We start from the raw sequence: 13044 nt of genomic DNA, 5'->3' as shown, positions 1-13044 counted from the left end.
AGAAATTAGAAATCTCTCCCCTAACCCAGCATCATAATAGGTGTCAGAATAGTGAAACTCAGACTGCGGCTTGTAAGCTGCAAGTGGCTCTTGAATGTGTCTCCTGTGATTCTTTGCGGCATACGATATTAAGTTGTGTGATTTTTTTTTAAACCAAAGTTATTAACCAGTCAGGATGTTTCTACTATTTTAGTTGATAATATTGAGAATGGATGGCAGAGGATGGATCACGTGACAATTACCTGTTTTTATTTGTTCCCTCTGAAGCACCTGGCATTGGCCACTGTCGGAAGACAGGGTATTGGACTAGATGGATCTTTGGTCTGACCCAATACGGCTGTTCCTATAAAATAATACTTGGCCAGTCATCTGAAAAAGTGGGCTGTGCCCACGAAAGTTCATGATACCATCTATATGTTTTGTTAGTCTTTAAAGTGCTTGTTGTTTTTAAGTTTTGTAATATTTGGTCAGTCATTTTGCCATGAGAATAATATTTTATATATACACTAAATATTTCCTCTGTCATACTATTTAAACAGGAATATATAGTACTATAGGAAATGAAACAATTTACACTACTGTGGCTCATTTTAGGAAATGCTGATCACTAATTTGGCTCCTAAACAACTAAGATCTCATAGACTTTAAGGTCAGAAGGGACCATTATGATCATCTAGTCTGACCCCCTGCACAAGATCTAAGCACTATTGTGTTAGAAGTATGTTAAACTTATAAGAAATCATGTATCTTTCGTAGCAGGACATCTAGTGCTTATTCAGGGTATTGCAACCTTGGTAATTATTCCCCATGACAGTGGAGCAAAATTTTCTAGACCAAACATTTTTTCCCTTGGGGGGGGGGGGGGGAAAGAAAAGGAAATTCAGCAAAACCAAAGCATTTAACAAATTAATGTTTATTTTGACAATTTGTTCAGATTAATCTCTCCACCCCAAAAATTCAGAAAATTTCAAAATTATATCAAATAATTTTGATGTCATTTTAAAATTTCCTTCAGTTGTATTAATCATAAAAAAAAGTTTAAATGATTAAATGAAAGCAAAAATACTGAGAGGAAAATATTTTCAAAAAAATTCACAATAGCCAGTGAACCAAAAAGAAAAAAAATTCACACAACTATCATCATTAATAAATATTTCCTTTAGACTCAGCTGAGCCTTTCCAAAAACCCTGATGAAAATCAACTCGTTTCATGATTCAAAAGGAAGATTTTTTACATCCATACCATAGGGAGCTAATGCAAACTATAGTCAAAGTGAAAATGTCCTCTTTTAGTTCCTGTTTGATTGGCTTGAGTGCTTCATTGGGAAACAGAAATGGCTTTTACCAAAACCACGAGCTTTTACCGCTCCCCTGCCCTTTCTCTTTTGTTCAGACTCTGGAGTTTCTGAATACAGGTTGGACTTCCCTCATATGAAACTCTCAGCATGAGGCCCCCGGACAAGCAGGCAAAGGAAGTGTTCAGCCACAGTGGGGTCCCATGGGCGACAGAGGAGCCGGGAGCAGCCGGGCCCTCCCTGGTGTCCACACACACACCTGCGGCTCGCAGCGCTGCTCGTGGGAGCAAGTGGTGCCTCACACATGCAGGCATTCCCGTGTGCTATGTGTGGCACTCCTCGGGGTGTCTGGGGTCATGCCTGCACCCTTGTGGCTAGCCTTGCTAACCTGTGGCAAATGCTGGCAGCCAGCCCTGCCCACCCAGGACTGGACATGTGTGGCCTTCTCTGATCCTGGCAGCAGCATCCCAGTCGTGCTCAGAGGCTGCCTGCTGAGTCTGCCACTAATGCCACACATGGTTCCATGTGCACGGACTGCAGCATGATGTCCAGCCCGAGTGATGCTCGCCCCCCCCACCCCCATTTGCACCCACCTCCCCCGCCCTGTGAGTGTGACAAACTGAGAGCACTCACCTGAAAATCCCTCCCTGGCATCATACGAGGCCTGGGAGATGTCCTGGCTGACAGGCACTGGCTCCAGGGACAGGGTGATGGTGTCCATCTCCTCCTGCTGGCCCTGGTCCTCCTTATCCTCCGCTGTGACCTGTGGCTGGGTGACGATGGGGCTCTCAAGGCTGAAGTCCACCATGATGGGTGAGGAACACATTTCTCTCCCCGCCCAGGATCTGGTGGAGCTCCTGGTAATAGGGGCAGGTGTGGAGTCCTGCCCTGAGCACGAGCTGTGCTCTCTGGCCCTGACAGATCTCCTTTACCTTACTCCAGACCTGTTCCAAAGTCCAGGGTGGGTGTCCATGCTCTGCCAGGGACTCAGCCATGTGCTCAAAGGCCTCAGCGTTGTGGTGCTTGGAGTGGAGATCCTGCAATGTCTCCTTCTCGCCTCACAACTCGAGGAGGGACAGGATCTCCACTCCAGACCAGGAGGGTGGCTGCCTCTTAGTCCCCCTGGGTGGGTCCTGGAACCCCTGGGGCTGCTCCCTGCAAGGTCTAGGGGCATTGCAAGGGGCTTGTGGCTCTGCCATGGGTGGCAAGGCCTGTGGCAGGGAGAGCTGCGTGGTCAGGGTGCCACAAGGCTTGTCCAGGGTGCCTGCAGCTTTCAGAGCTAGCAGAAGACAGGAACTATAAAGTTGTGATTAGTATGGATGGAGTGTCCACCAGGGCACCTGTGTTATTTCCTCTTTTGAAAAAAAAACCCTTCTTCCTGTCTACACACACCTTTTTCCTAAAGAGCTCTTTCGGAAAACGGCTTCTTCCTCATAGAGTACCAATGCCAGAAAAACTCCTCTGTTCTTTGGATTTACTTTTGAAAGAATGTGATTACAGTGTGGACAGAACTTGGGTTTTGTCAGAAAAATGACCTTTTTTCCAACAAAACTCGATAGTGTACACATACCCTCAGATGCAAAACCAAAACCCTATTGAAAGAAACCACTACATTATCTGCACAATTCTCCCCTTTGGAGAGAGAGGGAGAAAGAGACCAAACCACTTGAAAACAGAGATTAGTCAAATTGCTTAGAGAATGACTATCTGGTGTTTGGATTCTATAGTTTTGAGGGTTTTATAAGAAACATAATAGAAAAAGCAACTGTGTTTGTTGATGAAACACTTCCGATTTTTGGCCTGCAGTAATTCATGAATTTGTCCCAAAGTTGAGTCTGCCATGAAAGTTATATTTGATAAGGGAACCTTGCTACATTTTGCCATTTACTAGATGAGAAAATTGTCTCCCAAATAGCAGTTTTTCTCTGTGAAAGTTCACCTGCCAACCTGTGTTCCCTCTAAGTTCTTTCATCCATGAATGGAGTGAGTTTTGTCTTGTGCACCTATATAGATAGATTTTCAAATGTTATGGGAAAAGAATACTAAAACAAGGGATATTTAACAAGATGCATGACTTTAAGAGTTTATTCAATATGAAGCCAAATAAAAATAAAATTAATACTGCAAAATTTTACATAGCCAACTTCCTCTGTTTATAGCTCTGTCCCAGACCTTCCTCTGGCTGGATTAGATGATCTCAGACTCCCTTCCAGTCTTGTGATTACTGTCGGAATTCATTTAATCCATACATAGTGCCATGTGACAGAAAGGAAATGTAACATACCCCAAACTCTTACATCAGGTTTTGTATTTCCACACAACCATGATGGGCATGGGGCATGCGAAAGAGGAAGCCAAAGAGGGCAAAATAAATATTTTAAATCTATCTATGGGATAGGTATGGAGGAAAAGAATATGGAGTGCAAAATCAATAACTGATAAAATAAATCATCACTTCTTTCTTTAGTGAAAGAAGTAATATGTTTTATTCTTAATGTTTGTAGTTGCGAGTCTTTAATTTAAAATAAATAAGAAGACTGAATGCCCTAAAAATTAAACTTCTGTAGCAAATTGAAACAAGGAATTACTGGGGATCATGTGTGTTTAGTTATTCTTCCTAGCTTGCCCCCGAATAAAGCCGCACAGGCAGCGGGATGCCGCCTGTGCAGCTTTGCTCCTGTCTCCCTGGTCTGCTGGGGGGGTCCAGCAAAGCCGCTGGACCCCCCCAGCAGACCAGGGACACCTGAGCAAAGCCGCCGCCTGGGCGGCTTTGCTTGTTTGCCCGGGAGCAAAGCCGCCCAGGCAGCGGGACCCCCACCGCCTGGGCGGCTTTGCTCCTGTCCCCCTGGTCTGCTGGGGGGGGGGGAGGGGTTCAGCGGCTTTGCTGGACCCCCCCCCAGCAGACCAGGGAGACCGGGAGAAGCTTTTCTCGCCCCAGAGGACACGGGCGGCAACCTGCCGCCCGTGAGCTCCGGGGCGAGAAAAGCCCCGTTCATAAGTGTGGATCCGACGTAAGTCAGATCCGTGTAAGTCGGGGACTGCCTGTAGTTCAAGTTCTTCATAGTAAACTTTCAAGACAGGAGGCCTGATGCATTTTAAGGGGACTATAACAACATTTACATTTTCACAGTTCCCGTGATGGAGGCTGCCAGGGTGGGTCCTTTTTCGGCATTACAGTACATCAATGATTTGTTATTCAGGCCTGGCTGCCAGAGCAGCTGGCCCTGGCCCCGGCCATCGGAGCAGCCAGAATAGCCAGCTGCTGAGTGACCTTGGCCTCGTCCGCCGAAGCTGGCCTTGGCCCTATCCTGCAGCTGTGGCAGGCCCTGCCTCCCTTTGCCGGAGCAGGCATGGCCACCCTCCACATGGCAAGTCCTAGTCCCCCCGCCAGAGCAAGCCGTGGTCCCGTGCTGGAGCAAGCCCTGGCTACCAGCCATGTAGCATGTCCCAGCCCTCCTGCCAGAGCAGGCTCTGGCTCCCCCACTGGAGCAGGCCCCACCTCCTACCCCGCTGCCATGCCATGCCACACGGCCACTGTAGGCCCTGACCGCCAGAGCAGGCCCCAGCCCCGGCCCTCTCGCTGGAGTAGGACCCGGCCACCCACCATGCTGCCTCAGCCGGCCCTCCCAGCAGTCCCCTCACATCACCTCAGCTGGCGCCACTCGCCAGAGCAGCCACCTACCGCGCCGCTCCCCTTCCATCAGGAAGGTGAATGCTGCTGCATGGCTCTGCAAAGGAGGTGGGCGGGTGGAGAATTGTTTGTGTGTAGCTGCGTAGGTGTGCATCTTTCAGGGAGCTATGCTGCCAAAAGTCCATGGTTCCATGTTTCCACGAGCCTTGTGACACGATAAGCAGGAAACAAACTCAATTTGCTCCTAGCTAAAGACAAAATGCGCCAAAATATGAACACATCTCTCCCCCTTCCCCCCAGGAATGGAATGCAGTGCTACATCATTTGAAAAGCCAGATGCCTCCCCAGGCAATTATAGCACTTAGATCAGGCTTGGGCAAAAAACCCTCCATGTGGCAGATCCAGCCTGCCAAGCCACCAAGGAGATTATAGCTTTGGCTATGTCTACACTGGGAAGGTTTGGCGACAAAAGTGTTGTTAACATGCAAAAGTTACCAAAAGTGAAAACTGGTCAAACCAGTTTTCTGCCTCCCATTGTTGACATGTTATGGCCACATTGCTAGCACCCTGCCAATGGATAAAAGCATTTGTCTCGAAATAACGTCTTAACAGTGTCTTTTATTTCGAAATAGTGCCATAACATGAATATGCAAATGAAGCATGGGATATTTAAATCCCCGTTTCATTTCCAATTTTGAATCTCTTCATTTGCATTCCTCTCTCACAAGAGGGTGCAAGTGTAGACATACCCTAAGGGATCTCCAAGTTGCTGTTTTGTTACAGACCAACTCCACAAGCCAAATACACAGAGAAGGATTGGAAATTACAATTAATTCACAAGTTTCATTCTTATGCTCAGGGCTCGACAGTCTTTGGAATCCACTCGCCCATGGAGAGTAGATTACAACCCAGAAGAGCCGTGTCCCGGCGATCTGCACATGCACAGAACGATCTGCACATGTGCAGAACGCAAGACAGCGCAGCTGGCGAGTGGGACTCGCCGAAGCTGGGCAAGCCCTGCTTATGCTAATAGTTTAAAATCAAGATACTGGATGGTTGGGACATTATCAACCTACCAATGAAGGTGCCAATGGTTCTTTATGTCTGTGTAGAATCTGGTTTTAGGTCCCTTCCTCTCTAATTGCTAACTAATGGTTCTTATCTGCCTCTTTTAACTTTCTAGTTTTTAGGTGCTAATAGACTATCTGTTGTTTTCCAGTTTTTCCTGTTACATACATACTTGGCTTTCTCTTTGATACTTATCTAACCTCTGCCTCTTTTTGCCTCCCCCCCCCCCCCCCCCCCCATCCCATGTTTTCCGTTTCTCCTCCCTCTCTTCTTCCCTCATTTATTTTGGTTCTGGACATTCAACATTTTAAATCTTCTAGGCCCTTCCTTTTATTTGGAGGAGATAGACTGGATCACCTAACAGCCCCAGATTATCTTGTTTCAGTGTGAGTGGTTTGGGATGTGTCAGAACATGATTGTATGTTTCCCCGTTTATGGATGCCCCTGCTGCTTAGCCAAAAGCCTTATCTTAAGAACAAAGTCTGAGATGATCATATACAGATAGACTGTGATTTTGCTTTTATACCTGTGTTATAAGGAAAACAGGAAGAATACACCTAAATGCTTAAAGTATAGGCCTTTGCAGGCAGGCCTGAATAGTTATATCCCAACAGAGCCCCAGGGGGCAGAGGGGTGTTGTGCAACCTCACAATAGGAAGTGTTTCTCATTTCCCCACTGTGGCCTGATGGGCTGGTCACAGTCTGGACATTCCTGATCTATCTCCCTGGCTCTCATGCTCTTCAGTTCATTAGGATTAGCACATGCCCAGCTGGGTTGGTCTCCAGATCGTTGTGCAATTTCATAGAATCATAGAACACTAGAACTGGAAGGGATCTTGAGAGGTCATCGAGTCCAGTCCCCTGCCCTCACGGCAGGACCAGGTACTTTCTAAATCATCCTTTATAGATGTCTAGGCAACCTGTGCTTAAATATCTCCAGTGATGGAGATTCCATCTAGGCAATTTATTCCAGTGTTTAACCACCCTGACAGGCAGGAAGTTTTTTTCCTAATGTCCAACTTAAACATCCCTTGCTGCAATTTAAGCCCATTGCTTCTTGCCTTTTCATCAGAGACCAAGGAGAACAATTTTTCTCCCTCCTTGTGACATTTTAGATGCTTGAAAACTGCTATCCTGTACCATCTTAGTCTTCTCTTTCCCAAACTAAACAAGCCCAATTCCTTCAGTCTTTCCTCAAAGCTCATGTTTATTAGATCTTAAATCATTCTTGTTGGTCTTCTCTGGATCTTCTCCAATTTCTCCTAATCTTTCCTGAAATGTGGTGCCCAGAACGGGACACAATGGGTATGTCTAGACTGCAAGGCTATTTCAGGATACTTCTGAGAATGGTTATCCAGCCAACTATGCACCAACCTTATAGTAGCCCTTATAGTAGTCCCATCTAGGTTGTGTTTCCCTAATTTATTGATATGGTGGTCACACAAGACCTTGTAAAATGGCGTACTAAAATCTAGGCATGCCCTGTCCATCTCTTCTCCCTTATCCACAAATCTTGATATTAAAGAAAGCTATCAGATTGGCTTGACGTGATTTGTTCTTTACAAATCCATGCTGGCTGTTACCTAGTACCTTGTTATCTTCCAGATGTTTGTAGATGAATTCCTTAATTACTTACTCCATTATCTTCCCTGGCACAGAAATTAAATTGACTGCTCTGTAATTTCCTTGGTTGTTCTTATTTCCCTGTTTATAGAAGGGCACTATATTTGCCCTTTTCCAGTTTTTTGAAATCTCTTCTGACTTCCGTGATTTTTCAGAGATGATGGTTAACGGTTCAGATACCTCCTCTATCAGCACCTTGAGTATTCCAGGATGCATTTCATCAGGCCCTGGTGACTTGAAGACATCTAACTTTCCTAAGTAATTTTTAACTGGTTCCTTTTTTTCTTTTAACTTTTAAACCTACCCCAATTCCACTAGCATTCACTATGGTAGGCATCCCATCACCATCAATCTTCTGGATGAAAATCGAATCAAAGGTTATTCATTGTCTGTAATAACACAGCAGCTGCTTCACAAGGGCAGCCAACACTAGAGAAACAGGTTAATTTATGGAATCAGTCCCACCAATGGAGGGTGGAGGTAGACGGGGGGGAACTGCCCTGGGGCCAAGTGATACAAAAGAGTCCAGAGCTCCTGGCCACCACTGCCCCAGGCCCTTTAAAATGCTGCTAGAGCCCTATGTGGCATACTCTTGGTCATACTGAGGTTTGCCTGGGGGAAGCACCACACTCTCCAGGTGGTGCTGAGGGCTTCTGAACCCCAGCCCTGCCTGTTCTGCCTGGGGCCCCACCCTTTCTGGGGGCATGAAGCAGGCCTCCCCTAGCCTTGTCTAGGGGCCCGATGAGACTGTCAGCCCTGCTTCATGGAAAATATTAATCATTAGAAGGTCCTTACCTTATCAAAATAATTCTCCTAGAAAAATGCTTGTTGTAGGCTCCTGCCCATTTTTTACAGCCTCATGGATCAATCTCTTCTCTGTGGTATTTTCCTTTTTTGTTCCTTTATACATCCTATCAGAGGATCTCTGTATGGCATAATTTTTTATTGTTTTTGTGTGCTGTCACAAGGGAAAACATCTTCAGCTCTTACACTGCTATTAGCAAAATCGATGGGCACTAATGCATTCCTGATCAATTCCTGTGTACACTGCTAGCCTGGCTGCCTGCCCCCATATAGGCCCTCTCTGTGACTGGCTGGGAGAAAATGGCTCCCTCGTGTTGTCAACAAAAGGCTCCCTGACAGGTCTGTGCTGCTGTCTCTCTCTCAGGTTTAGGAGGGTGTTCTCCTCATTATGAGAAATTTGCTTTCATTGTTATGCTCACGGGGGAGGGAACATGAAAACTAAAAAGCTTAACTTTGCCTAGGAAGCCCATGGAGAAGAGCCCATGTGCTGCGGTAGAAGCATCACAGCAGAGGTAGTCACTGCTGAATCAGAATTAGCTTGTAATTTGTACTTGGTTATTTATTAAAGAGACCCTGCAGCAGAAGTGAACAGACTTCTTCCTCTCCCTCTCTCTCTCTCAGCTGTTCTCATTTACATTTTGTGTGTGTTATGTGAGGCTGACTTCCTTGATAAATATCTTCAAATGAATGTTGCCCATGCAGAGCTCTTCTTGTTCTAACTTGATGGAAGCATCCCACACCTTTCCACACAGAGGAACCGTAGGGGATACAGAAAGACAATGGCAATTTATGGATCTGAAAGGGATAGGGGTGAGGGAGAGAACAAAAAAAAAGCCATTGAATCTTATGCTGTCGGAAATTGGATTTTTTCTGGGTCACTTGTCCTCCAAACTATACAGAAGTTACTCCCGGGGATAGCGAGTTAGCCCAGAGTTTCCAGAAGAGGCCGATTCAGGCATGCCTGGCCAGCAGAGGCTGAACAGCCTTCCCACATTGCTGGTAAAAGCTGTTTAGAGGTTCTCGTATTAAAAAGCAACATGCCCAAGACTGAGAGTGTCTGCATTACCAGAGGGCCCTCCTCCTAGTGAAGCCAATCAGTGCTTCTGGAGTTTTTAAGGCAGGACACTTCTGTATTCTTAGGTTTGGCCAAGTTCCCCTTGTTCACCCTCATGGACAGATTAAAAATCTAAAAAACATGACCTCTGAAGGAAGACTGAAAGAATTGGGTTTGTTTAGTTTGGAAAAGAGGAAAAGAGAAGATGGAGAGGGGACATGATAGCAGCTTTTAAGTACTTAAAAGGGTGTTACAAGGAGGAGGAAGAAAAACTATTCTCCTTAACCTCTGATGACAGGGCAAGAGACAATGGGCTTAAAGTGTAGCAAAGGAGATTTAGATTGGACATTAGGAAAAAATTTCCTGTCAGGGTGGTTAAGCCCTGAAATAAATTGCTTAGGGAGACTGTAGAATCCTTATCCCTGGAGATACTTAAGAGCAGGTTAGACAGACATCTATCAGGGAAGATCTAGATGGTGCTTAGTCTTGCTGTGAGGGCAGGGAACTGGACTTGATGACCTCCGGAGATCCCTTTCAGTTCTAATATGCTATTATTGAGTCCTTCTGTCATGTTTCTATGACCCAGCTGAGGAATCCACTACCACTTCCATCCAAGAAGGTATGTCTTTTTAGAGACCGCTGGATTGTTTAATTGCTCCTGCTACAGCTATAAATCATTCCAAAATTGCCAAAGAAAAAGAGCAATCCCTAGCATTCCATATGGCAATCTATTATTTACAGTGCTCCTTATGCATAACATTTTCAGAACAGTGACATTTGGGATGATGGGTTCTTTTTGCAGCATCACAGACATTTCATGCTCACTTGGATAAGGAACTAAGCAAGTCAGGCTAGTTTACTATCACCCTGGCCTTAATGCAAATGTGTCTAAGCCTGGACTCTTCCTAGTGTAACCAGGGCCGGACTAACCTATGGGGGCGCCCGGCTCCCAGTGGGCTGCAGCAGCCACCCAGAGTGGGAGCCGTGTTAACCCCTGCAGCACCGGCCAGCAGCGCCCTTCCCCCCACAGCCGCAGAGCCCTGCACGGCCAGGCGCAGCCCGCCCCGGGTGGCCCTGGACTGTGCGCCATCAGCAGTGGCTGGGCTGACTGAGCAGCGCATGCACTATGCATCTGCCTACGTGCCCCGGGGGCGGGCCCGCGCATGCGTCATGTGCCCGGAGGCGGGGCCGCACGTCCCGGGGGCGGCGCCGCACGCCTGGGGTGCCAAAATGGCTCGGGCCGGCCCTAAGTGTAATGCCAACAGGCAGAATTAAACCTGGGACCTCTGGAGCTTAATGCATGAGCCTCTATCACATAACAGCAGGCTCTCAACTGCGGCTGTAGAGTTGACTTCATGCTCCCTTGTCAGTGGTCTCAGCCTCTGGGCTACACTAGAATAACTAGCTCATAGAGATTAGCCAGTGTGATTATCAGTGAATTTAGACTGAGCTTTCCAGAGGAGCCTAAGGGACTTGAGCATCTAACTGCCTTAGGCACTTTTGAAAATTGCAGCGCAAAATGCCAGGAGCTGAGCTCCTGAATTTACTCATGCCTCTGACAGAAACTCTCCCATAGTGCTCAGTACCCACACACAGGCTACAGGCTCACTTACACTACCTCAGCGTAGTCCCAGGATTAAGCTTAGACTCAAAATGAGAGCTCATTTCTCTCCAGGGCCATTTACTTCCCAGCCTACAAATACCAATATTTGCTGACCACTAGAACATGGATGGAGTCAACCAACCAGCTGTGAGCGGGTACCAGCTTTTTGGTGCCTTTAACCTGAACTGATGAGATCTAGATGAGAAAGGAGTGAATGGGAGGGAAGGAGAGAGACAGAGACAGTTGGCAGAAAGGGTTAAGCTATAGAAAAGAGGCAAGGAGAGGAAGAAGGAAAGAAAAAAGCCAATAGACTCATAGGCTATGTCTGGACTGCAGGCTTCTTTCAGAAGAACCCTTTTTTTGGTAGAGATCTTCCAAAAAAACTTCTTCTGAAAGAGTGTGTCCACACACAAAAGTGTATAGAAAAAGATCTGCTTTTTTGAAAGAGAGCGTACATACTGAATAGATGCTATCTCGCATGTAAGCTGTGATTGCTATGGACGGAGTGGCCACCCGGGCACCTGTGGTTTTTCCTCTTCTCTTGAAATAATTCCCCGTCCACACACGCCTTTTCCCGAAAGTGATCTTTTGGAAAAAGGCTTCTTCCTTGTAGAAAGAGGATTCCCAATGCTGGAAACCCCCCTTTGTTCTTTCAATTCACTTTCAGAAGAAAGCAATTGCAGTGTGAACTTAACTCAGGTTTTGTTGAAAAAACAGCTGTTTTTCTGATAAAACTCTCACTAGACACACCCATAGTGAGACAGCCACTCAGCTGAGCTACCACCTATGCCAATTTACACCAGCTGAGGATCTGGCCCATACATTTTTTTCACATGGGTACAGAAAATGTGTTGGACACGTGATTTAGTTTCATGAAGACATTGTTCCAGCTTCTCCAGTGCCCTTCTTTGCCCCCATGCCCACGATGGGCCTTTCTGCAGTGGCTCTATACAGGGGTGGGCAACCTTTTTTCAGGTCGGGGGCCACTGACCCACAGACAAAGCAGTTGGGGGCCGCACACAAGTGCAAAGCAAAGTGAGAAGCCCCTGACTGAGAGAGAAAGACCCTCCCCGCATTCCCCTCTCACACCGGAGGGACCCAGGCTAGTAGATTTTGCATGCTCTAGCTCTGTGAGTAGGTGGCAGGGGGGATGGAGTACCAGCATGGGCTCCCCAATGTGGGGGGGATCCCTGAGCCGTGGGGGCCGGATCCAGGTAAGCTGGGGGCCGCATCTGACCCACAGGCCTGAGGTTCTCCACCCCTGCTATACAGTTACGGGCCCACTGGATCTTTATACTTTAATCCATTCCTACCACTCCAGGGATGTGTATAGCCACACACTGATCTTATGGAGGTGAAACAAAGGCCTCATACCATGTTTCACCAGCGGGTGGCAGGCAAATCCTGTGCTTTTTCTTTTAGCCTGCAGCGTTTCTCTGCTCTGCAAACACTGCCAGTCAGGGCCCCTTTGCTATGCTTAATGCTGTTGCCTCTATCTGTTGTATGACCTTGGTTTTATACCATTAAAAGTTAAAATTTAATGTGCTACAGATGTCATAAATCTCTCCCTGTGGTAACCATTCTAAGTACAGGAGATGCTCTCATTAAGTCATGTCCATGGTATTGTGCTCATAAATCGGTCTTTGAAATGTACCCTCCCACCTCTTGTAGCTTCATAGTCTCGTGTTTGTTAAAATTAAGAGAAAGAAGAGACAAAACCAAATCCACTGATTCCTGATTCAGTTCTCATTTACATCAGCATCACCCTATTGATTTAAAGCAGCCCTTTTTTGGCTTTACACTCTGCTGTGACTACAGCTTTACTGTTTCTACAGCATCTAGCACAAAGGCGCCCTGATCCATGACAGCTTCACCCCCCCCCAGGTGCTACTGTAATGTAAACACTCTATTATTACTCACACACCCATTTAAATGACACCAGAATCAGGCCCTTCTTGTTGTTAGG

General features: G+C 46.6%; 1 long non-coding RNA gene across 2 annotated transcripts in view; it reads right to left on the bottom strand.

Annotated features, from left to right (window-relative positions):
- LOC142829067 (uncharacterized) overlaps window positions 1-13044 on the bottom strand; it is a 160556-nt gene that overhangs the window by 4454 nt on the left and 143058 nt on the right. For both annotated transcript variants that reach the window (XR_012903276.1, XR_012903277.1), the window contains one exon: window positions 1929-2064. This is a non-coding gene — a long non-coding RNA (uncharacterized LOC142829067). The remainder of the gene's footprint in view (window positions 1-1928; window positions 2065-13044) is intronic.

Source organism: Pelodiscus sinensis, chromosome 4, assembly GCF_049634645.1.
Source record: "Pelodiscus sinensis isolate JC-2024 chromosome 4, ASM4963464v1, whole genome shotgun sequence".
In the NCBI taxonomy this organism is placed as follows: domain Eukaryota; kingdom Metazoa; phylum Chordata; order Testudines; family Trionychidae; genus Pelodiscus; species Pelodiscus sinensis.
Note: the sequence above shows the minus strand (reverse complement) of the source record. Positions and strands in the feature narration are given on the sequence as shown.